Source organism: Corvus hawaiiensis, chromosome 7 (genome assembly GCF_020740725.1).
Source record: "Corvus hawaiiensis isolate bCorHaw1 chromosome 7, bCorHaw1.pri.cur, whole genome shotgun sequence".
Taxonomy (NCBI): Eukaryota; Metazoa; Chordata; class Aves; order Passeriformes; family Corvidae; genus Corvus; species Corvus hawaiiensis.
Window position 1 is genome coordinate 28,429,656 of NC_063219.1, and position 17,333 is coordinate 28,446,988.

The window sequence follows — 17,333 nt, forward strand, 5'->3', positions numbered from 1 at the left end:
CCAGCTGTGGCTGCAGACCCAGCTGTGTTGGGGCTGGGTACATTTGCCTCAACAGAGCTGGTAATAAGCTGAAAGCTTAAAATCTGACAGAGGCAGCAATAAGTATTGCTCTGAGCTGGCTCAGTTGTAATAGGTTTCTTAGGCTAGTCCTAGTGATGATGCAAACATGGTTTTCTAAGTTTGTAATTTTTATTTATTGAAACTTTTCACTGGAAAGGCTAGGGAAGATGAATTAGAAAAGTAATTTTCTGTTATTGGCCATTCAGGATTTTTAAGCTGTTACTTTTTAAATTATCTCCAACAGTTTCCTTGTTTTTAGAATGAGTGCATGATATCATATCCTGAGCCCTTCCCTTTTCTTGTAACTTTCTGAGGCACTAGGAGGAGTCCAGCTACAGTCATCATGTGAATTGGTGTGCAAGACTGTAGTGGAGCTCCTTCTGCCACCTCCTGCCTGCCTAATTCATGCTCCTTAAGAAACTGCTGTTCTAGGACAAACGACCCTTTAAGCACAGTGAGTATCAGCTGAGAGAGCAACCAATTTATCCAGTTTGTAAAGTTGATCACTGCTCCGTGTATTTACATTTATGTGCATCTTGGGATACAAATAAAAGGACAACTCACTGTCAGTATTTGATACTGACGTGAAGAAGAGAAGGGAGTTCCCTGGCCCAGCTGGGGTGAGAAAAGCAACAGCGGCAACATGGGAGGCTCTCAGGGTGCAGAGATTGGATTAAAGGTGTGGGCTAGGTGTAGAAAAGGGCCAAGGTACATGTGCTGTGCCAGGCAACATACCTATTTGCTGTGGATGGACAGACAGACAAGAAAAAGCAGCTGCTAAAATGTATAGAGGAGCAGCTGTGGTATTGTATTAATACCATACACATGGTATTGTATTAATGCTGGATGACAAGCACCTCTTCTTTATTCTTAATCTGGTTTCATATGAAGAATGTAGTAGTACTAGCCAGTAATAAGCAAAATAAAAGGAGAAGAAAAGAAATAGTTCTCTTCAGTAATCTTCACTCATCCCTAAAGCATGCAGGCCAAGTAAATATTCACAGTGAGTCATTGGCTCTTTTTAGTATAACTATAACCTGTGGTGGTGTTACTGCTGCATTTTTCCGTCTTGGTCTGTAGCTCTGAAATGCAGAGCTAAAGGCTCTGTTACTCTTGGTGGAGGGCCTAAGGTTTTGTCTAGATGTCTCTGCAATGCTAATTTAGTAGAAACTAGGTAAATGTATCAATAATATAGTTATGATTTATGATTATATTTAATATATGTATGAATAAGGTAGTATGATCCATGTTTCACAGTGTAAAAAATGTTATAATGAAAGTAAATGAACGACATGCATTTATATCTACCAAGTGATATTGTAGAACTTATTTATTAACCTAGAAAGTAGCTTTTAAAAGGATAGTGCATCTGAATTTTCTTGTCTCTGTTGTCCTCATAGAATACCGAACACTAACTTCATTCCAAGGTTGTAAAGGATTTATGACCATGCCTTACATAAAGGCCTCAATTTAGGATTAGATGGAACCAACAGAAAGCAGCAGTGATATTTTTATGAATACTTAAGATAACAGTAACTGTCTTCAAAAAAGTCCTTGGTGATGTGAGCAACTATACAGGAAACACATAACCTTTGCATATGTCACTGATCACATTACTTTGTGTTTTTAATTTGCTTACTGTGGTTTTGATCAGCTCCTTCATGGGGTGACAGCATAGTGTTAGTAAAAACCATTGCTTTTTTGTCTGCTAAATTGAACTGTGAGGTAAAAACTTCTCTTTGGTTAAAAGTTGCTGATCTAGCTAATTTTATGACAGAACATTTTCTAAACACAGTTATGATAAGAGTAGCAGGATACTTAATATATGCTGTGTGCTGCTCAGCCTCAGTAGCATCGAGAGTACTGTACCAGAGGTGACCATTGGAACACCTCCTCCAGGGTTCTGCCTCCCGCAGTGACCCATACCAGGTGCTTCTGATCCAGCTGCAGCTAAGTCCAGAGAGATCAGCTGTCAAATAGGCTTCACACGAGCTGGTTTTGCAAGCCTACCAGTTAGTAGTTGGCTTGTACTGTGCAACATGAGGGATTTGTAACTCTTTCATTTAATAGAATGTCACAGTGGATGTTCACATTTCCATAGAAATGTTTGTTGCTTGAATTCACTGAGATCTTGGTTCCAAAAATGTTATATGACCATGAGTTCAGTAAAAGTCTGGGGGTTTAGAAAAACATTCTTTTCTCTGGATTTAAATCACTGCCATTCACTTCCATTGGATATAAATTTGCTTATACATCATGGAAAAAACTCACCTTAGTCTTTCAGTTGTGTGATCTACAGAAGAATAATGATATATTTTTATTCTTACTTATAGTTTGGTCTGTCTAGTTTGTGGCTATGCTTTTTTTTTTCAACTCATAAACTTACTTCAAGAGATTCACTCACAGTTTTAGAATTCTAGGATACGTGATGTAGTCAGGCCACCAGGTTGGCCACTTGCCCTAGATGAAGCACTCTGAATATCTCAAATCACCTCCCTGTCCCACATGTCCTGTCCTGATTTCTTACACCTGGGTATTGAGAGCTCTTGCACTCTGTGGAAAATGTCCAGATCTGCCAGCTCTATTCTGGTCCCTTTTCTCTGAGGGCAGTTTATCAGGGGCACCTATTGCTAACTCCTTGAAGAGGTAGAATTTTGCTTTCCTAAAATTCAGGGGCCTGACTTTACCCTTCACCTAACCCATGTCATCGGGGACTGCAAACTCCACCAGTGCATGATCATGGCAGCCCAGGCTGCCACCAATATTGATGTCACCAATTAGCTCACTTGTGTTGGTGACCAGCAGGTTCTGTAGTTAATTATTTTGTTGTCATCCTTAAGAAATCCAAAGATGAAAGAGATGCGAGTTTCCTTTATAGAAACTACCTAATTCTGCTCTTGTATCCTGTTTATGTACATCTTCAAAAATAAATTTTCCAGCACCTTGCATTCAAGAAATGTTAGGTGCATAGCAAATGTTTAATTAAGTAATCCCACACAGAATTTGTGAGGCAGGCTCCCTCATTTTACAGGTGAGACAGAGAGCGAGGCAGTAAATTAAGTGGTTTGCTTAATATCACACAGTGAGTCAGTGCTAATGCTGAAAATAGACTTTATGTCTTCTCATTCTTTTCCCTGTATTTTAATCATCAAACTAGACTTAACTCTAAAGTTGAATGAACTCCTTAATCTATTAAAATAATTGTTCTCAATATCCTGTTGGAGTATTATATTTTAATCACCTAAGCAATGCTGAAATATTTACAAAAGTTTTCCTTGCTTAGGACCTGTTTAGTCTTTCTTGTTCAGATATTGCTTCAGGTTATCAGCTGAATATGTTGTGTTTACAGTGATCCTGAACTTCAAAAGTATAACCTAGTAGATCCCCACCAAAAAAAAAAAAAAAAGGAATGCACTTTACAAATGCACTTAAAACTCACAGCAATCTCCTTCTGCCAAAGTAAATGTAACTTTTTTTCATACTCTCAAGAGGATAAGGCCGTTCCACTTAATAATACCCATAGCGTTAATTAATGGAGTACACTAAAGTTACTGGCCCACAGAAAGCAAAAGATAGACTGCTGGTTATGCTGTCATGACTAAATGAAAATGTATCCTGAAGCACAAAAGAGCAACAGCATCTTAACAAATATGTGCTTAGAAGTGCAGTTCTGAACTACATGCTGGGTCATCTCTGAATAAACTGCTGCAGAAAGAGATGCGATTCTTGCAGACCTGTTTAAATGAACAGTACCCCTGTTCAGGCTAATGAAATGCTCCAGCAGCTTTAGAGCTTTCCTGAGCACAGCCCACAGATTTGTTTATGCTGATAGGACATATATAAATTTTTCAAATCCTTGCCATCTCACCTGTTTGATAGTGTTCTTCAGCACAGATTGAATAAATGGCCCAGAAAATATGTACATAGGCGTAAGACTTAAAGAGGCTCAGAAAAAGACGGAATGAAGAAATAATATTACCATGGCTTGTTCCCTATTAAACCTGAGTACTGACACAGCTGTCTGTTACACAGCCTTATACAGTACTTTGTATCATACAGTATTTTTAGTGTGGGTGAGACAAGCAGCAAAAGGCTGTGGTCAGATTTTTATAAAGATTTTTATAAAGACTTTTGCCACATGTAATGAATAGGACGTTGTGGTGCAGGCAGCCTTACAACTTAACTGAAATTTAACAACAAAATACCTTAAAAATTCAACTGCTTCATTGCAGAATGCAAATAAAGCTCCTAGGTGGCAGAGTCAGTCAGTAAGCATTGGCATGCTATATTTATAGAAACAAATTTAAAGTAATTTAACATGTTGTACTTGTAAAGAAGATTGTCCCATCTTGCCTACTGAATTACAGGCTAGACAGAATGTTTCAGGTAAGATGCCAAGGAGACATGTTCCAAGAAGGACATTCTGTTTCCTCTTTGGGGTCAATACTTGGAGTTTATCATGTTGTTTTCCTTTGGGGTTTATCTTCTTAAAATGTTAACTATGAGCATATTTTGCACTTTACCACTAGGGCTATGTCATCAGTGATCAACTGTCTGAGACTGACCAGAGTACCACTCCAACTTTGCTTTCAGCTTCTGCTAGAGAGTAAGAGGTTTTCCTCAGAGACTTCAGAAAATTTCCTGATGCCAAGTGATGAGCAGTTGCAAGACAGCACTGTGTCTGTGGACCTCTCGCAGGGACAGAGATGCTGCTTTTCAAAGGGTTTTTGAAAAGCAGGCAGGAGTTGTCCAGTACAAACAGAACAAAAAAGACAATTCTGTGACTTTTATAGACTTTGAAACCAAACCCAAGAAAGAAATGCAAATAGTTTTGGTGGGGGGTTTTTTTTGTAGCTCTTCATTTATGTCTCCTCTTATCTGTAGTTCCTATTATTAACCCATTAAGTGTAATGGTAATAGTGTTTGAGAAGCTGAAAATTTTAATCAAACATTAGACAATATTTGTGAAAAACAGGCTTTGAAATAAGGTGCCCTGGTGTTCTCTTCCAGATTGGGAATAGGAAGAAGAATTTGTGGTCTATGTGTCTGATCAAAACTAGCCAAACCAGTAAAAATTCAATACACAAGCATTCCATTCACGGGTAGAGATCCCTTTTCATCAACAATTCAGCTAATAGGTATGAAGAATGAGTCAGCTTGAGAAAAGCAGAAATTACTTGTGGGTAATGTGAATGAGAATGGGGGATGCATAATACAATATCACATTTGAGAAGAGTTCTGACAAAATAGGGGCCTTGAATTTTTGATGCAGAGAGAGTTATACTTGCTTCATCTATTATTGAAGAAAATAGATACAAGCCAGCTTCTATGATTAAGTAGATATTGTGCTTTTTTACATAATTAACATTATTTAAGATCCTACTTTCAGAGAAGACCTCAGTGTGTCCTGCCTACCTTAAGTAATCGGATTATTGGTCACTGCTTTCTGGCAGGTCTATTGCAGCCTCGTTCTGTTGATTCAGCACAGAAAGAAAACATTTTAAGAATGTCAGTTCTTCAGGTAGCAAGGATTATAGGCATGGTAACAGTATATGTTTGTGAAAGGCATATGCTGCCTGACTTCATTCCCCGTGACAGTAAGAGGGAAACTGGGGTTCAGCCATAGTGCTACTCTGAAGAGTTCATATAGTTAATGTGTTATTCTTTAGATTTGATTCACAGAATTGAGAAAGTATTTGTGGTAATATGGTGCTTATGCGTAAGAGCCAGAAAACGAAACGGAAAAGAAAGTGAAAAGAAATGCATAATGAGGGAGTTGGCCAGTTTATTTCCCAAGCTCTTTCACTGGCCCAAGCACAGTGAAAGAGGCAAAGCTAAGCAATACAAGTAAAAAAAAAAATCCAATATGAGTTTCCTTAAACTCTATTAATTATAAAATATGGCATTAGCAATGCAGATAAGGTAGATTTTTTTCTAACATTCCTTATTATGTGTTAACACGGCACTGTAAAGACCAAGAACCTTGGATCACACCACTTGCAAAATACCCCTAAATGTTTCTTGTTGGAACTAGGTACAGTGAGACAAGTACAAGCCGAAATTGTAAATATCAGGGAGACCTTCTCTGTTCAATAAAACAAGCGGTTTCTGCTGAAACTAGTTTTGCTTGAGGACTAATTTGTAGTTCCAAGTGTCTTTCAGTGCTGACAGCTGAAGAAGGTAGCTTGGGGCCAGATTGTAATAATGTTCACTCCTTGATCTAATGGGCGGATGTGTTTAATTAACCTTTGTTTCTGCAGAAGCAGACATTCTGGCAAGCTGTAGGAATGCTAAAGGAGGGAAATCTAAACTTCAGTGAATCTAGGCATATTCTATATATCTAGTACTAGATAAAGAATGTTGATGTAGATAAATACTGTTTTCTAGGAGATAGATTTGTATAAGCAATTTCTGTAAAAGAAGTTTAACATGGATCCCCCTGTGGGACTACCCCTCATTAATTTCACAAGATCCAGCCATGGTCCCATTCCCTTGGGATACTTGTCTCTTATGTCTGGCACATTTTTATCCCCATCTGGGGATCAAAACACACCCTTGTTATTAGCACCATTAGTTCTTCAATTGGTGGTAGCAAAAGCATGTAGTTAAGGAGGAAATATTCTCAGTATCTCTTGGATGGAGGTAGACCTGACAGCCTCATTGCTCGTTCCATGTCCTCCAGTGACTTCTCCAGATACCAAAGCTTGGACTGACCCTTCCGAGAGCTTCCTGTAAAGTGCGGATCTTAAGGTTTACAGCTAATTCTTCAGAAGGCTTATGGCAAGTCTAATGCAAAGCAGATATCCTTTGCATAAAATTGCTGAAGGCACTGTTTTTTGCTCGAAAAACTAAAGCACTGTAGATTACAATCATACAAGCACAGCAAACTCCCTGGCCACGATGTCCCTTGACTCTAATCTTTCACTAAAAAGATCACCAGCTTTGTATGAGTAGTTTTGAAAGAATGCAAATCAGAGCTTATCGTCTTTGACCTTCATCAGCTCTGCTGCCACAATAGCATCATTGTTTCCTATCTCCTCCCCTTTGTAAGTGACACCCTCCATTCCTCTCACTTCCTTTCCATTCCAAACCTTTCCATCTGAGAGGCTTTTTAAAGCTCTGCTTTGACATCTGGTTTTGCTGCTACTGTGACCTAATTGCCAAACTCCTTCAGTCCTGGTCGTCTTAGTCTCAGTCAGCCAAGTCTCTGTTTTCACTTAAAAGGCATCTTAAGAGCTTGAACGTTGGAAATTCCTTCTACTCTTGTAGTCTAACAAACAAGGTATATTCCCAGCTGAAAGAAACATTTATGTTGCAGTATTACTGTTACTAAAACTATTCTGCAGCAACACAGTATCAATCACAAACAGTACTTTCCCCACCTCAGCACTCTGACACAACTCTTTCCTTCATAATACTGTGCAAAAATCTCCACATTGTCATAGCACAGAAGGACTAGTGCTAAGGGTGCAGTTAAATTACTAACTTACTAATCCCATGCTTTGTCCACTGGGTTTCTGTTCCAGAATGAAGTGTTGTGACAACAAATGAGGTAACCAAGGAAAAATAAAACTGGCTACAACTGTCAGGATTATGAGTTCAATATAATTCTTCAGCCTGTTCATACTGGTCTCTGTTTCCAGTAAGGACCGATGACTCCAAAAGCCACAAACTGTGTGTGAAGTTCGTGGGTGATGACGGTTTCCTTTGTAGTGTTGCCCAGTGTCTGAGACGATCCTGATAGGGTTGTGTAGCCGTGCTATGAGCAGTGTCCTCTCGCAAAGAGAAGGTTTGCACAAAGACTGAGAATGGAATAAGAGTCTTTATGTCCAGATATAAACAGTGATCTCCAGTAACAGGTGACTGACTTTACTCAGAGTGCAGTCAGTGGATGCAGTCAGTCTGACACAGATGAATTTTGGAGATTCTTGACCAGCACGGTTCAAAATGCAGCCCTCTGGCCCAATCTGGTCTGTAGAATCTTCTGTCTTGTCTGAAACACCTTTTCTACGGAAATTCCAACTAGCAGGCTGCTGCCTCATCCCAAAGAGAAGGAAAGGAGTGAGGATTATTCTCAGGATGAGCTGCTGCCTCATCCCAAAGAGAAGGAAATGTGGGTGCTCCCTGATACAGAGAAGTTGTTGCTGTGCTTCTGTCTGAATGATTCTGTGAGTGCTTGGACATTCGAAAGAGACACTCCTAGATAGCCTGCTGCCTTATCTCCTTGTTGGGCAGGAAAGAACAGCAGCACTCCTCCACCACTGCTGTTCTCATTTGCTACTTTTTTGGGGATGGGGAGGAAGGACGGGGCACAGAGTAGGGAGCAAGGGACAGATCTTCCTCTGCAGCCTGTTGCTCCACCCAGCCTTCCCTTCAAGCCTGATTCACTGGCCAAGTATGACAGTGTGAATGGTAGGAGGTATGAAATCACAGTGCTGAACTGCTATTGATTGTCATCTCAGTCAAGCTAAAGGGTACTTCTCCGGATTTTGAATGGCAGTTAATTATATTTTTCCTCTTTGGAAGTAGTATACACTTCTTTCTTTTGTTAGAATGTCTGATAATGGCAGGGGATTTTTCTGAAGGTAATCTTGGAACAAAAAGGCAGCTCCAGGCACTCTGTAAGAAGCCAAATACAAGGGAAGGGTGGAGTGAAGTTGCCGTTTGATAATAGGAATAGTCTACAAGAAAGTTTCCTTATCTCTCTTCAATGCTTGTTTTTCAGAAAGTAACTGTGATGAAAAGGCAGCAACTATTCTTCTCTGAATGTAAAATCTTTTCTGATAAGATTTCTGGAAGAACTCACAATGCTATCTTCATTCGAATCCTTCCTAAGATCTATTTCTTCCACAACGTGTTTCTATGCTAATCCACTAGGCGTTGCTATTTACATCTTTAAAAAGCACACAGTACTTAACCTGGACACATTGTAGATTAAGAATGACTAAGTGCATGCATGTCCCATAGGAAAGCACAGTCCCTGGGAAGAAATCTATTGCCTCCTGGCAGTAGTTCTCTATATTGTGTTTTTATTACTTATTGTTGATTATAATCTCTACAGGGAAGGGGTGTTCGTCTTTAAGCATCATTTATGCCTTTTAAGGCATCATTTATGTCTTTAACTTTCTGTAATCACAGAATATTCTGAGTTGGAAGCGACCCATAAGGATCACTCAGTCCAACTTTTAGGTGAATGGCCCATCTGGGGATCAAACCACGCCCTTGTTATTAGCAGCATACTCTGACCAACTGAGCTAATTGTGAAGATCAAGAAGGAAACAAGAAGTAATTTTACAATACAAATTAGCTCCATCTTGAATATCTGTCAAACTCTACTCTGCCATCTCAATGTATGTCTAGATTTGGTGCTAAAATCACTGGCATAGAATATGGTCATAGCTCTTGAAACGAAGAGGACTGAAGGGGAGAGGAGACCAGTAATGCTGTTTCTAATAGATTCATTCCCAGCATCTTAGACTATGCAAACATTAAATAAGGCTTAATCTTCTCTTCAGGACAAGCTGAGTCTATGCTGCCTTGTGCTATAGGCTGCTAATATAGCTCAGAAATGCCCATCTGCTGTGTAACAGTGTAAAAAGCTTCCGAAACCAGGCACTATTCTAGTGAGGTCACAACTTCATGAAATTACATTTGGCCTCTTATTTAGGCTAATATTTTTTTGGGGTTGCATTAAATTCTTGCTCTACAGTAGCATTTTTTTCAGTGAAAACTTTGGGAAACTTCCGTGATTTACTCTGTGAAAAACTGCATGGAGAGACTATTTCCTCTAAGTCATCACTGGGAAAAATCCATTACTACAGAGGTGAAACATGTAATTGTGACAACTAGAATTGAAAGAAAGTAACTACAACTGTAGGTATTTTGAACATACTCAAATTTTTGTAGGTATATTGAACATACCCAAATCTGTTGATACAGCGTATTTCAAATCCAAAGGTGTCAAAACCATTGTTTTCCAAAATTGTAGTAAATCTGTATGTCCAAAATATTACATTGCTATAATAATTATCATAACTTTAATTACAGACTGGTCCTTCACAACCAAAATACTCACTACTAGATAAAACATGGCAGTTATTTATACAACAGAGGAGAAGAAAGAAATAAGGTTACTACATCCACCAGAAATGTCTGGACCCTCTATTTTTTAGCAGTGTGTGGATATCTGTCTGCACTGTATTCTGGCAAGGAAGCCCTGCCAGAAGAGGCAAAGGATGTTGTAGAGGTAGCAAGCTTGGAGCCAGGAAGGAAGGCAATACTTCCTGACACTCGTTAGCAATCTCAGAGGAAGGAGAGCATCCTGCCTAGTCATGCTAATTCAGCTAAAGGGTCCTTACTAACACAGCAAATCCCTTACCCATCCTTGTTGAAGCAGAAGGATATTCAGATTTGGTTAGGAAAAAGAAGGCATGATTTCGGATAATGCTGTGCAAAGCACCCATTAAACTTCACTCTCCTATACTGTGACCTTCTAATTCGCCCAAGGGAGATGTGAAATGAAGAACCTGAGGACTTACCTGTCTCTATTTTGTCTTCCTTTATCAAGCACACTTGGTCAGTTTTCACCTTTTTGTGCCATGCCTTGCCTTAAATATTTATGCCATGTTCCATTTAAATTCTCAGCTGAGAACTTTCCTCCTTTCAGCTGCACAACTGCTGCACACTAGTTGATAATCTGTGAATTTCAAATATATTTAGAGTGACTAAGTGGCAGAGTTTGAAAAACAATGGTTTGTCCTTATACACGGAACTGCCATATCCCCTAAGCCAAGGTGATTCCTCTGAGTTCAGCCTCTTGTGCCCTATTACTCTTTCACTTCTTGTCTAGCATTTGCCAGTTCCACAGGCAGTTTTTGTAGAATTAATGTTTCAAGAACCCACCACAGTTAATCACATAGTTTATTGTTTTAATTGTTTAGTAGTGGATTTGGTTGTCTTTTTAGACAATTGGTCACAACTGGGAGCTTAAATGGCAGATTTAAAGCTGTCAGCCTCATGAGGCAATTCCACACAAAGTTGTTACTATTAGCAACATTAAATTCCAAAAATCTTGTTAAATCTTTGTTAAATAATATAAATTGAACTTGGTATATGCTCAAACCAGTGTAAATAACAAGTTATAAAGATTAGAATACATTAAAAAAAAAACCACAAAAAACCAAAACAAACCAAAAAACCCACAACAAAAACCTGAGAAAGGAAAAACACACAAAGAAGAAAGGTGATATTAGGCTAAATTCTCAGACTATGTTCCATTATTATTACTGTTACCATTTATCAAGAACTTTCAAGCCAGGTCTGATACTTCTTCCCTTTGAGTTTGTAACTTTGACTGTTATGTTCTCAACTGCCATGTTCTTACCTAAACTTTCCCTCTTAAAAGTTTCTTTGTCCACATTATTTGTGGTCAGATTTGAATCAGCAAAGCAGAACATTTCCTGTCCTTGGTAGGATGAACCCACACTGGATATGAGGAGACTGTGTCAACACTAACAGGATGCAGGCCAGGAAACACTGCATTTTATTAACAGGAACTTCAACAAGAGTGGCAAAATTTTGGCAGAATTAGAATGAAATGGTTGTACACGGAACAGAATAAGAGCCGGAACTAGAACATTTTTTATATAACTAAAGCAAGGCTGCCAGCAGACTGGTTTGGTAGATTTGGAAAACATCAGGAGCATATGAGAAAAAGGTTCAGCTCAAAACTTAGGGTTTGAAATAGAGCTCTGGCTGCCCAAATAACTGGAGCTGTGTCTTCAGCAGGCTGGAGAAGTATACTTTAGTGAGTTGAGAATACAAATGAGTTATGTCCTGGAGCAATGAGCCACTGAAACTCTCCTGAAAAATGAATAGTCAAAAGTTTGGAATTAACAAAAACAGAGTTAGAATTAATATTGGTCAATAAGAATAAAAACGGACTCAAATTCTCCTGCTGGAACACAAAGCATGCTTCTCAGAGAGCTAAAAGTGCACATGGACCAAAATACAAATAGGAAATAGCTCTGTGGTGTGGATCTAAAATAGGATCAGGAGTAGCCACGAGTGTGCAGCCTTCTAATGTATTGTAGCTCTGTCTGCTGCTCAGCACTTTCTAATCTGGACTAGCATGTTTTCGCACCTCTTCTAGCAGCAACTTTAGAGTCTCTCCATGATCCAAACCTGTGACACAGCAAGACTGATTTTTTTGAAATTTGTTAGATGGAGAAGGAATGTGTATCCTAAAAAGCTGACAGATGTTTTCTTGGTCACCTTTAAAGGTTGGTCTTCCCCTTAATTATGGCTATATACTGAAAGAAGTCTCTAAAGGGATAGGTAAGCATGGTCCTCCATTAGCTGTCCAGAAAAGCACAAAAAGCCTTATTTCTTCTGTAGCCAAAAACTTACATTTAGATTGAGGGAGATGGAAACCATCTTTTTAGAGAAGTAAGTTTTACAGCTCTTTTCATTGTTGATTTGTGACCTGGAGATCTGTAAAATCATGCAGTATCCTCCTTTATGACAGCTGTATTTATAACAACTGACATGGTAAGGGGGCAGCCGTTTAATAAAAGCTTTTAGAAGGGAGGAGATGAAAGTTGCTGGTGAAATTGATGCTATAGATGCGGTGACCAAGGACAAAGCATGGCAATCACACCTTGTTTTTACACTTGTGGCTTTTGGGAACTGACAGGAAAGAATATTTTTGATTTATACCCATTTCTGAGAAGCAGACCTGATAATTATCAGTTCACAGTTCACCTGTGTCATGCAACGGCTATGTCAAAAGCCAACTGTTAAACTACATGTCAGAAGGAACTTGTGTGCAGAGTCACCCCATGAGGATAGCTTTAAACCAAGCTGGAAAATTCTGGGGATGAGACAGAGTGTTTCCCACACTGTCATCAAGCTGTTGAATAAATCTCATTTGCTTTTAACCAGAATAGACTCCTGTATTTGAGGTCTCTTAAGGCCCTCTGGAATCATATAACAATGATTCCTAACCTTTAATGCAGATAATCATTCTTCTAACATAGGTAAAAGTCCTAACTGAATCCTTTACTTCTATTTGCAAAATAGTTCCCCACCGTAAGTTTGGTGGTTTTTTTCATGCTGAAATCTTCACCTGCTTCTACTTTTTAATTGCCTTGTTTGCATGTCAAGAACTAAGAAATGAAACTTCCATCAGATACATAGAACCTTAATGGCAGAAAAGCTGGCTATAGGTAAGTGAAACTGAAAACTTTTGTAAAATCACAGCTGTCTCTGGGCAAGAAATTGTAAGAATTGTAAAGATGAACTCAATTCCAGTAAATTATTAAAGATGAGTCCTGAAGTTTAAGGAAATCTTAATTCTGCCAGCAGAATAGTGCTGCAACTCTTTCTGGCATGATTCAGACTGTATTTAGAATTGGTAGCTTGGACCTATCTCAATTAATATACAACTAAATAAGAAAGTGCAAATCAGTAAGTGGAAAAGGAATTGAGTTTTACCATCTTTTCCTGAATTTAAAGTTTCCCAAATTATCCCCAAAAAACCCTTGGAGAGGTATAAGAAAAGCCACAAGGAAACCGTTTCTGAGCTAAGAAGTCAAAGAAGCCCAGCGGATCCAAACAAAGGATTCTTTACATGCTAAAAAGAGGGATTCAGCAGGTGGTCACATTGCTTAGGCTCTGTGAAAGGAAACTGAAAAGGCAGAACTACATCAAGCTGAATCCAGCATGGACGTGACATGACTGTTGCATTTTGCATCTGACATAATGGATATCTGCAGCCACAATGGCCAAATCCATGGCGCTCTTGCTTTCCAAAGAGCATTAAGGACTGCTCCTTTTTTTGGACGGAACTGAAGGAAGATTCCACATTAATTTCGATGCATTGTGCACTGCTTCCAGAGAATGGAAAAATAATATTATGGGCCACCTCTCTGTTATGTGACCATTCTCTAGTGATTAAATCTGTATCAATTGACATTAGGCATTTTGCAGATGTTTTCACAGACAGGAATTGGTACAGAAGAAAAAAGGCAGGGGAAATGCAGGCCGTGTATGTCTTATGACCTGGTTATAATTCCATTTAAAATGTTAGTGAACTATTGCATAGAAAATGGAAAACCTAAAAAAATTGCAAGAGTTATGAAGGGAATAACTGTAGTTATGTGAGCCAGATCAAACCAATTCATTTTCTGCTACTGAAAATCTGATCAGGAAAAATAGGCTAAAGGTCTGTTGTTGCCCTTCAAGAAATCCAGCTTTAAGATGAAATTCATGCCTGAGTGCAGCGAAGCAATTTTGAAAAGTCAAAGTTTGATTTATTGTTCTCTGAAAGGCTGGGTAAAACTTCTTCCTAAAGATCTCAAAGTTACACAAAGGTGTTTTGTATGATTAAAGGCAATCATAGTTCTCAAGGACTTTCAGAAGATGTACACCTAGGTTTATTTCCTACTGTAAATTTTAGGTTTTCCTTCTGAATAGATGAAACTTCTTGCATTAATTTGTTCAACATTTGCATTACAGACACTGATTCAGCAGTAGTACAGGTGCAGATTTGCAGTATATGATATACACAGATTCTGCTCTCATCCATTAAAATGTCAAAACAAGAAAACAAGATTTGAGAAAGCCAAGATATGACACTGTTCAATAAACTGTAGTTTATCAAAAAATGTCAAAAGAAGCCATTCTTTGGCCATTCTGTTCTAGGCAAATCTGTAACACAGCTTGCAAGGTCTTAAAACATGGTCCTGCAATGGAAGGGAAAAGCCAGACAAAAATAAAGCAAATATTCACTGTTTCTCAGTAACCAGCTTCTTTTAGGCTGCAAATGTTAGATGAATTTGGGATTTCAATTATTTATTTTGAGGAGATTAGCCTAGGTAGAAGAGTGGGTGGATTTGTTTGTGACTGCATAATGCAGTTCTCTTGTGCTACAAATCCAGTGGAGCTTCAATGAATTTTGGGGACAAGAAGAATTTCTGACTCTTAAACACTATTTTAGGTGCGCAAAATCACAACAGCTTCAATATTTAAATTATAAATGTATATATACCCACATAGATATATATCTCTCTCTCCCCTCATAGGTTCTTTTCTCCTCATATTTCCTCTTTGCTTGCCCTCATTACCCACAGTATCAGAAGTCTCAACTCAGAGCTTCCTGGCTCTTGGCAGTTTAGTCTTCATTTTACTGCAGTGCTCCTGTTCTAATTTTTATAGTATTCCAGAAATACACCATAATGAAATAACAAAACTTGAGGATTGAAGAGAAGCTTATGCCGTGGTTGTGAACTGTCTGAGAGAGTCCTGTACTTATATTTTGGCCAAGGTACATTACTTTTGTAGTCTGAGGACCCCAAAAATCTGTACAGCTCCTCCCAAGCTTTTCCAAAGGAATAGGAAATTTACTGTCAATTGCATCAGAAGACAGAATGAAGTGGGGTTTTTTTATTTACAATGTGCTTATTAATGAGTTAGCAGATTAAATATTGATCAAACCTATTAATATATTGGATCACAATTTGCTACTAGTGACATAATTAGCTTCTAGCAAATAGTCTTTTCTAAAAAGTTAATCTCTGACTCTTCTGAGAGATCCTACGTATGCGTTACTGTTCACTGAAAAGATAAAAAACAATGCAAAAGCCCAAATGTTACGGGGTACAATGCATGCTTATTTTGAAATTACTTTCTTTAATCCTCTAATGTAAAGCATATTGTACTCTTATCTCTTTAACATGGAAAAAAGGAGGGGCTCTTTGTAGAGTGTATTAGGCTATCAACCACAAATAACATGTCTTTTCTAGAAAAGAATGCTGGGTAAACATGAACACTCAGCTCAGTAGTGAAAATTTCTCAAATGCAGCAATATTATCATATGACTATTATGTGCTTAACAAGCTCTATAATTGAGGATAATATAATGTCATAACAATATGATGCTTACATTAATGTATTCATAGGCACACAAACTTCCTCGTAAACTTCACTGGTGGAATAAGTTCCTACAGGTTTCCTACAATACCCAGCTTACCCACTTTTTTAAGGCTTTCACCTCTGTATTTAAATACAGGACCTAACAAACAGTGAAGCATTATATCATGTAAATTTAGGGAGTAGTATCTGTAGCAAAGTGCAGCTGAAGAGGAATATTTGTAGACAAAATTTGTAGCCACTTGTTTCACCATCCAAACCACTTCACACAGAACTTCCAGAAGAGATTTTCCATTCAAGTTCCCATTTAGACCTTCTTTAATTAGACATTTCCCAGAACAATAGTGTAAAGTTATGTTGTAAGTACAAAAAAAGTCTGATTTTTTTTAGCTGAGTCATGTCAGAGTTTATTCTAGAAGGAGTGCCATTCACAAATAGGTAAAATACTGTCATAACAAAAACTCTGTTACAAAATTCAGTTGCCAAGATCTCTCTGCTAAATTGTTAGGTGCTTTAGAAAAAAAAAAATTCTATTGCCACCTAAATAGTGAAGGGGCATCAAAGCTCCCAAACATGTGCAAAAGATGTTGTGATTAAACACGGAAAAAGGAAAACTGCACTGATGGCAATGAAGATAGCAGACTAAAAATGAAGGGCTTTCATAGTCAGAATATGTTTACATTAAAAAATTATCTGGTTTAATTTTCAGAAGGACATTTTAACCTCATTCTAAGTTACATCAACTTAATTAGAGCTTGTAGGCAGAAGTAGGTACTTAAAAATATTATAATTTTAATTGCAAAATCTTTTTCTTTCTGAAGTATTGCTCCCACACTGCTAGAATGCTGGCTGCTATAAAAGCCAGTAATTTTTATTATTAATCAAATATATTTCTCAATAATGTAATCTGGAAAATTTTATTTAAAAATAAGGGGTACAAGATCTGTTAGCATGAATTTTTTTCAAGTATGCTCACATCACCTTCCAACAGCAGCTATTCAACAAGGTAGCACTGTTCAGCTCAGGGAGGTAAATCTTCAACGGTGTGTTACTGCTTATCATTCTGAAAAAAATTTCCTGCCTTATCTATTTTTGTAATAATTCATGTTTTTACCCAACTGGCTTCAGTGTGATCTGGAAGACAGTAAGGCACACTTTCTATTCTACATTTAACTGGTAAAGCTTTACTTAATGCATCTGCTTCAGCAGTACACTTCAGGAAACATGGGCCAGCTGGAGGGAGTCCAAAAGGGAAGGAGAGTGATTGGCAATTGGGAAACATGACCTACAAAAAACAACTGCAAAACCAGGTGTTATTTGAAGCAGGAAAAGAACTCCAAAGA

General features: G+C 38.2%; 1 protein-coding gene across 1 annotated transcript in view; it reads left to right on the plus strand.

Moving 5' to 3' along the window:
* Nucleotides 1-411: 411 nt before the first annotated feature.
* RALB (RAS like proto-oncogene B) overlaps nt 412-17,333 on the plus strand; it is a 46,536-nt gene continuing 29,614 nt past the window's right edge. The window contains exon 1 of the mRNA XM_048310010.1: nt 412-514. The gene's annotated coding sequence lies outside the window, so the exon portion shown is untranslated. The remainder of the gene's footprint in view (nt 515-17,333) is intronic.